At 41.2% G+C, this 17,467-nt stretch overlaps 1 long non-coding RNA gene across 2 annotated transcripts; it reads right to left on the bottom strand.

Moving 5' to 3' along the window:
• Window positions 1-76: 76 nt before the first annotated feature.
• Window positions 77-4,566, bottom strand: LOC146685325 (uncharacterized). Of its 2 annotated transcripts, none has more exons than XR_014916893.1 (5): window positions 4,050-4,566; window positions 2,864-2,975; window positions 1,981-2,138; window positions 1,497-1,554; window positions 77-557 (listed from the first exon to the last, which is right to left on the bottom strand). It is a non-coding gene; the product is annotated as an uncharacterized LOC146685325 (long non-coding RNA). The 2 variants fall into 2 exon arrangements; XR_014916894.1 differs by having other exon boundaries at window positions 1,497-1,551.
• Window positions 4,567-17,467: the final 12,901 nt, after the last annotated feature.

The following is a 17,467-nucleotide window of genomic DNA, read 5'->3' as shown; positions in this document are numbered from 1 at the left end:
CATTACAGTTTCAGCATACAAATGCACACTGTCTAAACACATTCAAAAACTCATGTCTCAGAAATAAGCACAGCTGTTCATGTTTGTCATCAGAGTTTTATTTGTAAGAAAATTATGAACTTCATATTGTGTATCAAATAAAAGAACATTTCACAACTCTGAGTCAACAGAAACAGGTAACAGAAATGTCTCTAATGTGTACAGTGTAGTGTAAGCATTAAAAGATCATAAAGGAAACACTAACATTTATGTGAAACTAATTGTAATAAAAAATGAGCAGGTGCTTTATAGATTTAAAAGAAAGAATCTGAAAACAACACTTTTTTGGTCTAAGTGATCAAAGTAGAAAACAGAACTGATGTTCAAGAACAAACCGTAGCTGCACTAATATTACACATCTCGATCGTTGTACTGAACAGACATGTTGCTTTTAAAACCACATGCAGTGTGTGACCATGACTGTTCACTGAGACCATGAACGCCACTTCGCTGAAGCCTTCGCCTTCTTCTTCTTCTTCTAAATTGGAAGCAGAAGGAGCACGAGCTGCTTTGATCTACTGAAATGAAAAAGCAGAACATCTGAGCTGAAACCAGTCAGCTGAAATCATTAAGACAGGAACAATCATTCAATGCAGTGTCTCAGGTGGCTTAGCCTGTTACAACTGTTGATACAAGCTAAATACGGTTAACACACAGTGTCAGGGAGCTCCAGTGTGGGAACTAGTGGCTTTAGGTTTGTAGTCATTTAACTTTCATCCATTCATTCATTTAATTCAGGAGGAAGAAATGCCAGGTTGGTGCAGGCTGGTTACATGCATTTGGTCCCATGCTGTCTTTAACTAAATGACTTGGTTCAGTTTATGGCTGGGCTGTATGTGGGGTTATATCATGTTATTTGGGCAGGAGGACCTGTCCTCTGTTAGACTTAGAAAGTTTCTCCATAAGTAGAGTTTCTAACTCTTCTAGCACATCTGTGGCTGACAGCTTTTTGGTGGCTCTTTTTACCCCACACTGGTTGTGGGTGTGTAAATAGCCCCACTAGTTCTTTTGGGTTGCAGTTAACTTGGGAGGAAGAGGTAGGTCTGCCATGACTAGATGAATAACAATTATCTGGGATACATAAATTTCATAATGCATGCATGTATCTCTATAAACCTGCCTGAGGGCTGCCATTTTTACATTCAGTTATTTCTCTGTTGAATCTAAATAATGAATGTGTTACAGTTAAACTGACACTGATCAGTGTAAATGGCTCATTGGGACACAGAAACCTTTAAATTAAACCTGATATCAAGTGTCAAACCATATCAAAGCTGTAAAAGCTGTTTACAGTCAGAATTTATAAAACTTTGATTGTAAATAAATTCAAACAAGTGAGCTTTTCTCTTTGTGCTGAATATCAACACTGTGATTTCTTAGACTGTAAGCTTTACTTTAGCACAACCACTTGTAGAAGCTGCCACTCCAAATGTCTTTTGATAACAAGAAAAAAATACCTTTTCAGTCCACGGCCTGAAGTTCTTCTCTGACATCTTCTGCCATCAGCTTTGTCTTCTGGTTTGAAGACAATAAACCACAAAAAAGATGATTTAGTCACTTTGTCTGCATCATGCAGCTCGAATGTGTCGTGTAACGATGTTGAATAGCCGTCGTTATCCCTCTGCTGTGTCAGTAGGATTGTACTGTACAGCATCTCATTGATATGTGAGGAATGCTAATGTAACATGATAACAGACTTACATCATTAAAATATAAAGTGCAGGAGATATTTAGATATTTTTATATTTATATTACATTTTATAGCTGACGGATATTACTAAATAGATAGAATTTACTAAATAGCTGGATGAACATGAAAAATATGTCTATAATAACAAATGACCATGAGAGCCAGTAGAATTAATTCAACTGGACACTCGAAAGACATCCTTAAATGCTCTTTAAGTGGCAGAACAGATGAACAAACAGTTAATCGCTTACTTGAGATGAAATCTGCTCAGCTACTTTGAAAACAGCTTCTAACTGGTTCCTCCTGTAACAGGATGACTGCTCAGGGGTAAGGCCATCATGCAGTCCAGCAACCTTTATGGTTCTGCTTTGATTCACCAGGAACTATTAGGGAAACCTTCCAGCGCCTCCTGTGAAAGACACAGGCATAAACACACAAACATTTATTAACATGTTCCACAGTCTTCCAGTTTGATTTTCTCATCCTGTGGACAGCAACGTACATGGATGCAGGTTTATTGTTAACTTTTGTAAGGTTTATTTAGTGAACATATCCAGCTGCAGCTCCACTGTGATCCTGAGCTGGATAAGCACTTAAGGAAATGTGTCAATAAATGGACAAACATCAACTTACTATATTTATCCAAACAGATGGGACCAATAATGCTTCACTGAGTTAGAGACTTTAACGTCTCTTCTATGTAAGAATGTCTCGTGCTGATATACCTGCAAACTTGACAACAAAGGTTTTTCAGACTACATGTAGCTGTCCTCTATGTCAGCTAACACATTTACATTCATGTCACACTTATTTCTGCTTTCCCATTTTATAATTATTACTTACATTTTGATTAGATACCTTGAGTTTGTAAATGATCAGATTACATAATTGGAATACAATGTATCCAATTCAGGGTTGCGGGAGGATGAAGCCTATCCCAGCTGATACAGGACAAAGACAGGCTGCCAGTTTATTGCAGAGCTAACACAATATGTGCAACAGAAAATCCACTTAAATGTTTTATATTTGTTATAATAATCATAATTATGACTATTATTTAAAGGTTTCTTTAAATAATACATTTTGATTTTTATAACCTCTAAAATATAAACCTGAGCTGTTTCAGATTCTGACCTCTGACCTCAGTGACCTGGCTGTGTCCTCACTGCAGCTCCCTCTTGGAAGTACGTCTGCTTCTTGTCTACCCCCAGTGTTGACCGCCTGCCCTTGATATCACGTACTGTACCTGAGGAACAAAAAAGGACAAACACTTGCTTTCATTTAAGAAGTACATTCATACAGAGGTAATCTATGGAAACACACTAGTTCACCCTTTGGGAGAAATCAGTTCCTGTGAAACATTTCTGTAAATGAACATCATGTGGAGAATGAATGAAATGAGTTCTTCAGGTGACTCAGCAGTCCCACACTGACAAATGACATCTAGTTAAACTATTAAGCATATTTGCTCTTCTGAAATCTGTGTTAAACAACAACAAACATAAATTAGTAACAAAAATACAGCTGAGTAGAGGCTTTACAAACCACCAGCAGCCATAATGCTAAATTTTAATCTTCAAATGTTTCTGAGCCGTCTTCAACCTGCTTTTAACACATTAAAGTCCCACAGTCAATGCAGCCTGACTCAATCCTAGATGTTCAGCACACAGAGACACAGAGGTACTGTTTAAAGTTTAGTGATAACTTGAGTCACTGATCATTTGCAGTATTACAGAGTCTGGCAGTCTTTGCATGATGTCCACGTCACTGTAAGTTTCTAGCTGACTCTCAGGTGTGACAGGTGTGCCAGCAGGAAAGAGTAATAATAACCTGCATCCTGAGGTTTGTCATGCAGGATTAAAGGAGCCAGGCTTTGTTCACACAGCTAGGATTGTATTTTACACTGACCCTGGGTCAGTATAAGTATCATACAGTTTAAACGAAGCACTGAAACTTGCACATATTTATTACAGATGCACTGAAGCTAATCGAGATATTTGCTGTCAATCTGTGGCTGCGATTAATCACTTTAATGGAAACTTTATTAACTAGTAACTTCATCAGTCATGACAGAAGCTAATATTTCTGTGCTAACATCGTTTAACCAGTAACAGCTTTACTCCAATATAAGCTAACGTTTACACCGTAACTTTAAGCTAGCACCATAAAGACGGTAAAACACGTAATAATATCTACAAATGCATCTTAAAGCTGTTATATTAGCACTCGGTGTATTACTAACATAACCACATTAACATTACTGACACTCGCTGACTTTTAATAGTCATTCTATAAATGCTGTCCGTTTAAATGGTCTTACCTGTAAACACTGCTGTATCCACCGGATTCCAGCCAGAGTGGATTCTGGAGTCTTCCACGCTCCTGTTAGTGATCCTCCAACTGGATGGATGAGAACAACCTTCTGAACAATCTAGCAGGAGATGGCCCATATCTATGGGACTGGTTTGTGCTAATGACGCCCATTGTATGGACTGATAACAGCCGAAGCGGGTGAATAAAGTCATCCAGTAGCTAGCTGTGCCATTACCCAGCATACATCACTCCCTCCATAAATGCAATAAACCATACAAAAGTATTGTTCTACCTGTTTTTCAGGTAGTTGTTTACATTATATAATTTATTGTGTTCTGTATACGTCACTACAATGTGATTTGGAAAATGTCTAAATATACCGACAAAAGGCACTTCCGCGGCAATCTCTTCAATCGGAGGACCCTTCACGTCAATTCCCGACGCGAGAGGGGTACCCTGCGCGTCCATAAGTGCAGCAGAGGGAGCCTGACCATGCGTCACACGTTTGACGAGTTGGGAGTGAGAACGTGTTGGCTAATCATACGTCTATGGAAGGTTTGATCCCCTGGCTGCATGAGGCAGATACTGAACCCTGAGTTGCTCCTGTGTGTGAACGTTAGGCGAAAAGTGCTTGCACGCTCTCATTTAGCTTACATAAATGTGCGTGTGTGTGTGTGTGTGTGTGAAAGAGGCTTGTAGTAAGAAAGTGCTCCAATAGAGTAGAAAAGCAGTCAGTGACTGATACATGTAACCAAGTGCTGCTCAAAGCTCCTTGCAGTCCTCACAAAACAGAACAAGCAGCTACATTTCAGATGCTAAAACATCCACAGACCGTTACATTAAACAGTGAGTTTAATTCTGTGATGGTGTAGTGCAGAGGCATGGCAAAGTTTTAATTTTATAGCAAACAGTAATGATCTTTATTTCACTAAAGGTGCCATCACAAAATGTTTTAGTATTGTGAGTTAACCTTGTAACATACTCCAGGGAGTTTGTAGAACAACCTGATAATTTAATGTTTAATGTGTGCCTGAAAGTGTAAATGAAACACTACACGTATAAAGCTTAATACATCATGGAGCTCTGCTCTCAAAAAACGACATAGATGTAACTCTGTGTGGATTTAAGAAATAAGTGCCAAGGTTTTAAAAACATGTGTAGCGCCATCTTCTGTTGTAAAGCACTTTATAAAAAAAGAGTCTGTTTGAATCACCGGACCAACAAGATTGATCCAAAACTACAACTTTTCCTTGACAAACCGGGTGTACCGAGCCACGCATTTAGGTGGCAAAGCAGATGTTCAGAACAGTGCTATTGTTTCCACTACTGTTTAACTAACATAAACTAATGTAAGTCTGTTAACCACAACCAACCGACCGACCCAGTAACCAAAACATCTTTCAAAAACTCTAAGCCCTTTCAGCTGTTTAGACAGTTTACATCTATGTCAGTTTAAGAGCAGGGCTCCATCATGTAAATTAGCCTTTACAGTGGTCCCTGGCTATGTCTCCTGTACAGTACAGAATGTGTTCAGGTTGTTAAATTTACATAAATCTTCGATTGCTAGCAGTGTGACTCTGAAATGAAATTTTCTCCCCAACAAACACAACGATGTCCACGAAACGTTTTGCGCCGTCAAAGGCAGCTGTGGTAGCACCCAAAAGGCAGATGATGGTGCTAACCATCACACAAAAACTTGGACTTCTGATTCATTGATTCATTAATGATTCATGAATGTTGAATCCTCTGGCAGCTGCTCTATTCCCAAGTTCTGGACCTGAAAACAGGGTTTGATCTTCGGTTACTGGACTTATTTTTCTATGAAGGTTTAAACAAGAGAGAAAAGTGTGAAAATGTTCATGCCTGCGTGAGAAAAGAGTATAAAGTGTGTAGTGAGGGGTTTTACAGCCTTAAAACATCTATGATAATTTTAAAAAGTAAAGCTGGCTACTTCGTGGATTTCACCTATCGCGGGTTATTTTTAGAGCGTAACTCCGGCGATAAACGAGGGGCCGCTGTATACAGTTAGTGCCTCATTTCCACCTTAAAGGACAAATCCTGGTCACAAATGACAGTTCCAGGCTTCCATATTAAGTGTCTTGTCAGAAACTGCATTTTTAAGAATGTATTGGGCAAAAACATCCAGGCCAGACACGTCAAGACATGTCTGGGGAAACCCTGTTAAACAAATCACATGTTGCCAACCCATTTTGTGTTATACCCTGTGTCTTTAAACACACACTCTTATACTGTAGGTAATGTCCTGTAGTGTAATAATAGAAGTGAGGTATCAGATACAACAGTTATAAACAAGAAATCCAAGCGAGGAGGTGGTACTGAACCTAGTAGGTGAGTTTTTTAAAATGTCCTTTTATTTAGTGAAGAACTCAGCCCTTTAAAGCGAGACTGATTTATTCTGTAAGCAATGTTCCAACAAAATTAATAGAGGATCCAGCGTACATCTCCAATGCAGTCTCCTACAGAGAAATTTAGAGAGATCGCCATTCCTGGCATAAAAGATGACAGCACTCCCCTTCTGCACTTAATCAATGAAGCTGACCTTTGCAGACAACCCCTTGCTGAGTGATTAAAGCCAAGTCTCAACATGGTTTGTAGGGATCATGGAAATAAAGCTGTCCAGATGGAGAGTGAGAGCAGGCGACGTCCTGCAGCTTGAATTCCTTCATCATTTCCATCCATCGCTTTCCAGCATGCTGCCGCCACATGCCAGCAGTCAGGTAACTATGCCTCATCTGATATTGTGAATAAAGACCTTTGATACCTGGCTGGTGTTTACTGCAGCGGTGTTATATGTCACCGGTATAACCATAAGGAGATTTTTATTACTCCTAGAAAAACTCTGGCAGAACCAGGCTCAGGAAGTGACAGTCGCGAACAGCAGCTGGTCTGCTGGTGAGGTTACTTAATGCCAATAATATATATTTACACATGTTTAATATACGCAAAAATAATAATATGTGTGAAAAATTGACAATAGACTGAAATATTTTTCATGTATATACAGAGATTTTTAGTGTAATAATTATTTCCAGAATCATCTTCAAATTTTTATTTATCTATGTAAAGAATAGTGAATTTATTAGAACCACATCTTAAATACAAGAAAATTTACTGGAGAAAATAGCGATACAACAATAGCGCACAGTGTGCATAAGTACGGGATAAAACTGAAAAACCAGAGGACCCAAGTCTGTGGAAAAGGAGCGAGGAGTTAGTTTGTAGATTGCAAAGCAGAGAATATTCAGGAATAGCTGTGATGGAAAGTTGGCAGACAGGGGAGATGATGAGCATCTTCCAGACTTGTATTAGAGAAGGGAATGTCTGTTACGTTGCACTAAAAGATCCAGGCAATGGGGGAAGGTAACAAAAAGTGTCAGGGAAGACAGGCAAGCAAAACTGTTGAATTCAGGGATTTTATTCTTATTGTTAATTACACTGAATGTGATGGACGTACCACTATCACCTTCAAAAAGAAAAGGAAGCATGAAATTCAGGAGTTGGTCACTGAACTGATACGCACTCCTCTCCATAGGAGTAAGGAGCCACCCTAGCTGCAACCCAACAAGGCTCTCTGGCAGTAGAGCACTCCTTTCTCTGACCTTAAGTACTCTGGTTAATTGCTCAGTAGAGTCATCTGCACAAAAAGAGTGCCACTTAAAGCAGGAGAGTTGGCAAGACGTGCCCATACAGGGTCCAAATCATAGGAGGCCTTGCAAGGGCTGTAACAATGGAAAAACGGAAATCCAGCTGATACACTGCAGTGCTGGAGAGCTTAGCCTCAGGAAAGAAACACTAGTCAGTCCACCTTGATTTAGCAAAGAGTAAGCAAACCAAAGGTGAGACCAAATTGTCCTCTTGGAGAGAGGAATTTGGAGGTACTTCTCCTTCCTCATTATTCCGTGCACTTTGTGCTGTGTATTGTATTACTGGAGGCAAAACAGCATAAGAGCATGATGCTACTACCACCATGCTTGACAGCAGGTACAGTGTTCCCTAGGTTTAAAAATTGTCACTCCTTCAAACATATCTCTTGTTACTATGGCAAAATAGTTCAGTCTTTTTCTTGTCTGACCATAAAACCTTTCTTCAGAAGGCATTTGCTTTGTCCATGTGGTTAAAGGTGTCAGCTTTGGAGCATGGGCTTCTTTTTTGCACATTCTCAGTAGGTGATGATGTAAAACTTGCTTCATTGTGAAAAGTGGCCCCACTGTTCCAGCAGTTGCCTTGATGGTTCCTGGGTTGTTCCTTAACATCGTAACGGTTTTCCTCTCATCTGAGGGCAACGGTTAGGGATCTTCTTCAAGAGCTTGGCAAAGTGGTGAAACATCTGAATAAATGTTCTTATTGTTTGAACAGATGTGCTTGGATTCTGGAAGTGTTTAGAAAAAAAGGCTCTAAGAAACTTTGCCAACGTGAATCCATCTCCAGTTCCTTGGACTTTTCGGGTGTTCTAAGCATTGTTCAATCCAATGGATGCTGTTAAACAAATCTGTTTTCTTTTTGCTGGCAAAGAAAAGTTGCCACTTGTAGTCATGATCAACTACAGCTGGTAGTAGTCATAACTGATTACAAATGGTAGTACTCATAATTGGTTCTGCCGGAGGTTTCTTTCTGTTAAAAGGGAGTTTTTCCTTCCCACTGTCGCCAAAGTGCTTGCTCATAGGGGGTCATATGATTGTTGGGTTTTTCTCTGTACCTATGAAGCACCTTGAGCACTTTTGTTGTGATTTGGCGCTATATAAATAAAATTGAATTGAATTGATTACCATGTGGTAATCAAGTGCCATGATGGTAGAAATCATGACAGGCCAAGTGGAGTATAATGATTGTAGTAGCAGCTGAAGGAAAAACACAGGTTTAGAAGGTCTGGAGCAAGACCTTTGATTGGCCTTGAAGCAGTCCTGGCAAACCATCAGGCAACTCAGAAAGGGGAAGCTGCTTCTTGGTCACACTGTATGCAGTGGGGATGGAGTGCTGCTGACCTCAATTGAGGATTTATTCAGGTAGTGGAAAGAATACATCAAGGATCTCCTTAATGTCACTTGCACACCTTCTCTAGTGAAAGCAATGTGCCTCAGAGCATCCTGCGGGGTGGCAGGATATTCAGTTCCTGTACAACTACAGTGAAAGGTTGGTATACACTGCAGTAATTAGGTTTTCAGTGGCAGATGGGCTTTGCTTTCATGCTCAACTTTTTCTTTACCACAACAGGCCTGTACATAGTCCACAGAAATTCTATCCATAAAAGTTTGAACCAAATCAGTGACAAAGTATAGCCCTGGCAAAGCTATCAATTTACAAGTTGATCTATATTCCTACCCTCACCTGTGGCCATGAGCACAGGGTAGCGATCAAAAGAATAAGATCAGAGATGCAAGCAGCTGAAATGAGCTTCCTCTGAAGAGTGTTTTGGCTTTCTCGTAGAGATAGGATGAAGAGCTTGAATATATGGGAGGAGCTCTGCGTAGAGCTGGTACTCTTCCACATTAAAAAAAAGCCACTTGAGGTAGTTCAGACATTTGACTAAGTCGCCTCCTAGAGACCTCCCAGGTGAGAGGGAGATCTGGGCGTCTCTGATTAGACTGCTGCACCAGCAAAGCAAATCTAGATTAGTGGAAGAAATCGCATGGATATTTTAGAGTGAGAAGCAAAAAAGGTGTTGCTATGTACCAGTACAGAAGTCCATGTTCTACTATCAGTATCAGTAAGTCCTTGAAAAGTGGATAATTTCTGGATCTGCTTCTGATTGTCCCTTTTCAGTCTTTACAGATGTAATGACTTGCATCAAGCACCACCTGATATTGTTTTGAAATCTTATTCAAATTGCAATTTCAATGTGAGGATTTTGGTTCTGCTCTTCCTCTGATTAGTGTTTACCCTGTTCCCCCCGTGTGTTCCTGTATCTAGTCCGCGTTTCTTAGTTTGTGTCCTTTCATGTGTAAGTTCCTGTTTTATTGTGAAGGTCTGCGTCTTATGTGAGTGTTTTCAGTTTGCCTCCCTAGTCTCGTCATGTTAATCACTCCCAGCTGTGTTTCCCACCTGTGTGTAATCTCCCTGTGTTCTCTGAGTGTATTTAAGTTGTATTTTCTGTCTTAGTAATTGCTGGTTCGTCTGTGTTGTTTCCCCTCGGTCTCCCTGCGTCTCTCCGTATGTATTTCCCCGGACCTCCCTGCATCTTCGTTTCTGGTTTGTTTTGTTAGTTTTTCCCAGTTTAGGTTTTCCTGTTTCACCTTCACCCACGCCATTGCTGTTTGTATTTTCTTTTGTTAAATAAATACTCATCTGCACCAGAGCTGCCACATTTTGGGTCCTATCTCCAATTCCACACGTCTGCCAGCGCGGTCGTGACAGTTAAACCTCCTGATAATCCCAGAGTGCCTTTCACTGGCCCCAATCCAAAGCACTCTGTAACAAAGAGACAAAATAAAAAATGGTGGATGAAACCAGCAGAGGAGTATAACATGGGTGAGAGATTTATAATATGAATGGTTCAAACTTTCTCATAAATCAGTGCAAAATGCTTTCAGGTGGGTACGCTGACATTTATGCACGAGAGATGTCAACGTAACGAGTTCAATGAAGAGATGTGTGGAAGTGCAACTATGTCTATATGGTTCCGGTGACAACACACACACACACACACACATTTCTCTCTATAGGGTAAAATCATCCTGAGAATTGCGTACATGTTGGGGAAAAAACATCTCAGTGATTAATCAAATGTACTTTGAAATATATTAATGACATGGCTGCTGTTGGTGATGCCCAAGGGTCGGTTCATAAAAGTAAAACCATGAGATTAGGTGAAGTGAAAAGTATATGTTAGTTATGTTATACTACCAGGAACATACAGAAGGTTAGATGTTGACAGGCTGTCCTTGCTAATTATCAATAAGATACAGATTTCCTCACAATTCAAATTCAATAAAATGATCACATGATATTGTATTAAAATGATGTCTTTCTTGTCTATTAGACCGAGGTCATTGTCATCATCCTCCACAGAGGATCCATCAATGTTAAGTGGAGAGTGATCTCTCCGTGATCTCCTGAAGTCAACAATCATCTCCTTTGTTTTTTCCACGTTCACAGACAGGTTGTTGACTCTACACCAGTCCATTAGCTGTTGCACCTCCTCTCTGTATGCTGACTCGTCGTTCTTGTTGACCCGCCACAGTCGTGTCATCGGCGAACTTGATGATGTGGTTCAAACTGTGCATTGCTGCACAGTCGTGAGTCAGCAGAGTGAACAGCAGTGGGCTGAGCACACAGCCCTGAGGGGCTCCAGTGCTCAGTGTGGTGGTGTTGGAGTTGCTATTCCCGGACTCTCCGAGGCCTCTCTGTTAGAAAGTCCAGGATCCAGTTTAAAAGACCCAGCAGCCTCAGTTTTCCAATCAGGTGCTGAGGAATGATTGTGTTGAATGCTATGAACAGCATTCGTACATATGTGTCCTTATTGTCCAGGTGGGTGAGGGCGAGATGCAGGGTGGTGGCGATAGCATCATCTGTTGGCACATTGGGACGACAGCAGTGCTCAGGGAGAGGTTGAAGATGTCAGTAAGGACATCTCTCAGCTGGTCTGCACATTCTCTGAGCACTCTCCAGGGATGTTATCTGGACCAGCAGCTTTCGGTGGAAAGCTCTGCAAAGAGCTTTCCTCATATCAGCAGAGGTCAGACACAGAACCTGGTCATTGCGAGGGGGGAAGGACTTCCTCACCAACACATCATTCTGAGCATCAAACCTTGCATAGACGTTATGCAAGTATATTCTGTGGTTGACCTCCCTGGTAGTCTGTAATCCAGGCTACGAAGAAAGCATCTAGTTGTATGTCTGTGAGTCTGTTCTTCTATACTGATGGTCTAATGATATTATAACCAATGCAGTCAAAGAATATGTTCTTTGTAATAGCCTGATCCAGCAGCATCTTCAGCGCTGATACAGGGTTGTTAGGTAAATTACTAGAAGCCCAGCCAACGGTCTACCCGCGGAAGCCTGTTTATTCTTTTCAGTGTCTCAATCACATGTGAAGCCAAAAAAACTGTCCTGTCATCACTGGAAGATCTAGGTGTGAACATTTAGGAACAGGGACTGGGGTCTGGAGTGTGGGGCCTCCCTGCTGCTGCTGAGTCGGGGCAGTCTGCTTCTCCCCACCCCAGGAAAAAGGGTAACACCACCTGGGTCTGGGTGCAGTTTCCCCCTCCAGGGGCAAGGGTACCTAGACCTGGGGCTTAGAGTACGCTTGGGGAGTGTGATCGTGTGTACAGCGTCTCTTTATGTCTGTCTCCACGTTGGGTGAGTGTGGAGTAAGTGCATATGAGAGCATGAGGGTGGGAATGGATGTTTGTATCTGTGTGTGCCTGTATGTCTGTGTCTATATGTCAGGTTGGGTATCAGACACCACCTCTCTGGGGACATCTCAGGACCTCTAAGGTGTGGAGGCCTATCTCCCCCCACCACTTCCCCTGCCAGTGGCAGACGCCCTCAGACATCGGTGTGTTGGTGGTTCTTTGTGTCTGGGGATGGGCGTCCAGGTACACACCGACTCACTCCTTGGCGGCTGCTTGTCAGGGCCTGGGGCCTGGGGCTCGCTCGGGCCACTTCGGGGGTGGGGTGCCCTCGGCCTTTCGGCCTGGGGCTCGGTCACTCAGGCACAGCTGGCTGCCGGCGGAGCTCACGGGCGCGTCACTACAACCACCCCTGGCTTCTGCTCCGCGGCTGCTGAGTGAGCCCTCATCTGGGACTCTCCTCAGCTCTTTCTGGGACAGTGGCACGGCTGCCCCTCTGTTGGTCTTCCTTGGTCTCTTGTGTTCTGAGGGCCTCTGGATGTCTGGAGTTTTGATCTCCTCCATACCTGCTTCATGCCCTGGTGGACGGGGCTGTGGCCCCCCCACACCCTCTAGCAGATTATTACATGAAGGAACCTTTTAAAAAAACAAGCGGGTTCATGCTCACAGGTGTACACACGGGTGCTCACACACACAAACTACACCCTTTTTGGCTCCTACCTCAAAGCACACTGTGTGCTGTCGATCTTACGTGCTGCACAATAATGTTTAATATTTAGTATATAAGTATTTACAGTTATATTCCCATAGATCATCGAGATGTTGTTTATTCTATTGTGATGTTGTTTATTCTGCTTGTTTTCTTTTTTCATTCTCAACAGGTGAAATTAAAAAAGTATCTACTGTTATCTATTGTTAGCTAGTTTATTATGATGGTGCTGTTTTTATTATGCTGCTCTTTGGTGATCGTGGTGATCCAGGTGTCTTGTTTGTTTTTCTTTTTTTTCTTCCCCCCTTTCTCACCATCTCTTCTCCCCTTCCCCCCTCCACTTGGCATCTTTTTTGGCCTTTAGACAACAATTCTGATGGCTAAAGATCCAAACGGGACAGGCAAAAAAAAAAAAAGGAACAGGGAAACGATAGGATGTCTTCCAGAGCGTTGAAACCATCTGTAATATCAGATCAAGGCTGAGGGTGAGATACAGAACTCCACACTGATCAGTAATACAACTCCAGAAGACTCTGTGGTTGACATCATCAGGACCAGATATACTCTATAATGCACTATGTCAGATTGTCAATATTGTCTATAAATGCGGTCAGGAAGTGCAGAAGATGGGTGGGAGTGACGGAGTTGTATGCCTCAGCCCTGTTGGTGTATAAGGCCAGTGTTTTATTGTCTCTTTTTATCAGTCAACATATTGTTTGAAAATGGTGGACTACAGTTGAGAGATTAATGTGATTAAAATTTCCTATATTTTCCATGAAACATGGGGTGTTGGGTCAGGGGATTTTTTTCATGCTGGTTTGAATGCTGATGATGTCACACACCTGCACCATGATGGCATTGGTCACCATGTGAACAATGGTGATAACACTATAGAAAACTGTCTTGGTAAATAATATGGCTGAAGACTAAGCACCAGCAGCTAATGACATGAACAAAGAGTTCTTCTCCTCTTTGCTTGTAACACATGATGGGATCTCTGTCCACTCTTACACAGGGGAAGCTGGTCAAGTCCAAAATGTTGTTGTACACTGAAAAAAAGAACATGTTGGATTTAATTAATTCAATAGTCTACATTGGTTGCACACAATTGTTTTTGGCAGAAACTTAAATAACTGAGTTAAATCAACACAACTTATTCATATTCAATAAATCTGTGCATTTTGTCTTGATACAATGTGATTGAAACATGTTTAGATGAAGTAAGTTGAGCTCTTGGAATATTTTAATCCTTCACAATTTTGTCATTTTATTTCAACACTATTCAATAACTTTTACCCCAGTACTACTTGATAACTTAAATAGGGCTTTGGAGCGTGATGTCACGGGAGGGGGCGTGACCGCCGAGGCGCCATTTTAGCAGGCCAAACGAAGGAAAGCACATGGATAGCATCAGCAGTGGTTCGCACTTGCTGAGTTGCCATGTTATATCGCACGATCGGGAAGGGAATAAGATTGAAAATGGGCTCTCTTTTTATTCTTTCCCCACCTGGAAGCAACGTGAGGGAGCTCATGTATCAGATGTTACCAAAAGAAGGCGTCTAGCCTGAATAGCAGCTGTGGGACGAGCTGATATCCAGTTCTCTACCATCCACAGATATCTGTTGGTCCACATTTCCAATGCACGCTATTTTTGGCAAGTACCGTCTTCTTTTCATCCTGATGCAATCTGTCTCTATACCGTCCTTTTTCTTTTGAGCTGCTTTTAAGTTTGATTCGTAGCAATCTTTCTTCCAACACAGTGTGTTTGTTTTGATTCGTGGCCTGCTAAAATGGTGCCGCGCTCCCACAATGCATTGCGGCGTGACGTCAACTTCAAAGCCCTATACTTAATGTTGAACTTAATCTTCAACTAAGTCTAGTAGTGATGTGTCAGTCGCGAATGAAACGGCTCTTAGAGCCGACTCTTTGAAGTGAACGACGCGAGCCGGCTGCTTATTGGGAGCCGTGGGTTTGTTTTTCTTTCTCTCACCCTCTCTCTCACCCTTTTTTCCGCTTCACTCTGCACGCGAGCCTTGTGCTTTGCGCTGGGCAGAGGGGGGAGGGGCGGTAGTTACACTCGCAGTAGCACAGGAACAGAGCGGGAGGGAGAGAGAGAGAAAGAGAGCCAGGGACAACAACGTCAGATTCGAGAGGTATAGTAATCCACAACTATTTTCAGTTGTGGATGATAAAGGACTCAGAAAGTTTATTCATGCAGGTCCATATGACAGAGAATGTGCATCTTCTTTTTGTTTTCATATTTGAATTTATATTTAATTGTGTTGTGGTTTGCAGTGTTTTGTGTTGTTTCACTTAAAATTTGTTTACAAGGAAAAAGCTGAAAATTTAAATAGTTAAAAGTTGAAATGTGAATAGTTGGTTTTTATATTATATGATTTATTTATTACATTTTATGTGGAGTGAATAAATAAAAGTATATTTACGGTGGCCCCTAGAGACAAAGCACGTACAAAAGACAACAGCAGTGCTCCAGGATGCTAGGGGGCAGTGTTAAGCTTTTGTTACCTAGTGGCTACACAAGCCAGGAAGTACCAACGACTGGATTTTGTGTGTGGTAGTAACAGGTAAATGAACTTTTTTTTTAAATTATTTGAATATATATGAGTGCTTGTGTATGAATACACAAACAATACACACATGCTTTCAATTGTGTAATTTAAGTGATCTAGGTAGCTCTGTTTTGGAAGTTCAGTTCATGCTGGAAATGTGTTTTGGAGTTTGTACGTGTTTTGTCTCTAGGGGCCACCGCATATATTTATATATAAACATGTATAAATAAAACCATTTTTTTACATTAGTAATTCCTTTTGTGCATAATTTTATGTTGTTGTTAATAATAAATTAATTAAAGCAACAAAACAACCTGAAGAGCCGGTTCTCTAAAAAGTCTGGTTAACATAAAAATTTAATGGCTTTACAACGACTTCCATGCTCCTATCTTTATCCGGGTTGCAGGGAGGCTGGGGCCTATCCCAGATGTGATAGGGGTACACCCTGGTCAGCTCGCCAGTCTATCACACAGAGACCAACAACCATTTGCACTCACATTCATGGGTAATTTAGAATCCCCAATTAACCTAACTCTAATAACTGTATGACCTTTAACCGTGGGAGGAAACCAGAATTCCCAGAGAGAACCCAGTGCAAACTAGCCAGACTGTGGATTTGAAGCCAGGACCTTCTTGTTGTGAGGCAACAGCACTAACCACCATGCCACTAATCCGGGCTTAACAAAAGTAGGAAAGCTATGATTACAAGACTATGATTTTCTCTACATTTCTGTCCTTGACAGGTTAAACCACAATAAATAGCAATAGCATACACATGGTGTGTGTGTAGATATCTGCCTCCTACAACTCCAGTGATTTTCCTGCAGTTTGAAATCTCGTGTGATCTTGTGAATTTCATGAGTTCAGCAATTAACCACTCTTACTAGATTGTATCATGTCATATCAACAAGAACAAATTATGTTGTTGAATTTCATACAGATGATACATGATTTAATTATGTTCACCATAGAAACAAGAAATTATTTTGTTCAAATTACAAGTTAGACTTTTGTAAATGTAACAACCACCCAGTTTCCTTTTTTTTGACTGTACAGTCATGAATCCATGAAATACATAACCCTACTGACTAGGAACACTTTGTCCCTCTTTGATAATGTTGCTAGCTCATCCATCGTATGAACAAAGATCTGACCAAAGTACTGGCTGGTACCTTTTCTTCTTTGGGCATCGTCCCTATTGCAGCCTTGGTATTTTTGAGGGATTGCATGCTGGAGCAGTCATGCAGCAGCTGGATTATTGCAGAGGTGGTAAGAACAAATAAAATTAAATAAGTAATTTACTAAAATGAGCACGTTGGTAAGTTTCATGGAAATGAATTATTGTTCAACACAATTCTTAGCTTTAGAAGTGAGAATTAAATCAGCACATATGGAAACATGTGTGCAGCTCTGTGAACATGTTCCACATGTGTGGTGAAAAATAAAGTTTGTGAAATCTGAATCAACAGTGTTTGTTGGAAAACGTATCCGTGAGTCAGCCTTTGGTCACAAAACACAAAAAGAAGAAAAATAGACTAAATCAGAGAGATATAAATGGTAAATGGCCTGTATTTGTATAGAGATTGAAAATGTGGCGTCATTCAGGGGCAAAACCGCAAAGGATTCTGGGAACTCGTAGCAAGAGGTACTAGCGCACGCAGGCTTTCAATTGAAATCAGTTACACAGCGATAAAAAGAAACACAAAAAATGGCAAGAAGCTGTTGTATTATTAACTGCAATAGCCAGTCGCATGACAGCCACGGGAAGCCGACGGGTAAAGAGATCGGTTTTATCAGATTACGTCGTTGAAGAGAAATTGTTCGAGCCATGTCTCCT

This window comes from Copadichromis virginalis, linkage group LG19, assembly GCF_057382275.1.
Source record: "Copadichromis virginalis isolate Kocher_CV1m ecotype Utaka linkage group LG19, C_Virginalis_male_GT1.1, whole genome shotgun sequence".
Classification (NCBI taxonomy): Eukaryota; Metazoa; Chordata; class Actinopteri; order Cichliformes; family Cichlidae; genus Copadichromis; species Copadichromis virginalis.
Note: the sequence above shows the minus strand (reverse complement) of the source record. Positions and strands in the feature narration are given on the sequence as shown.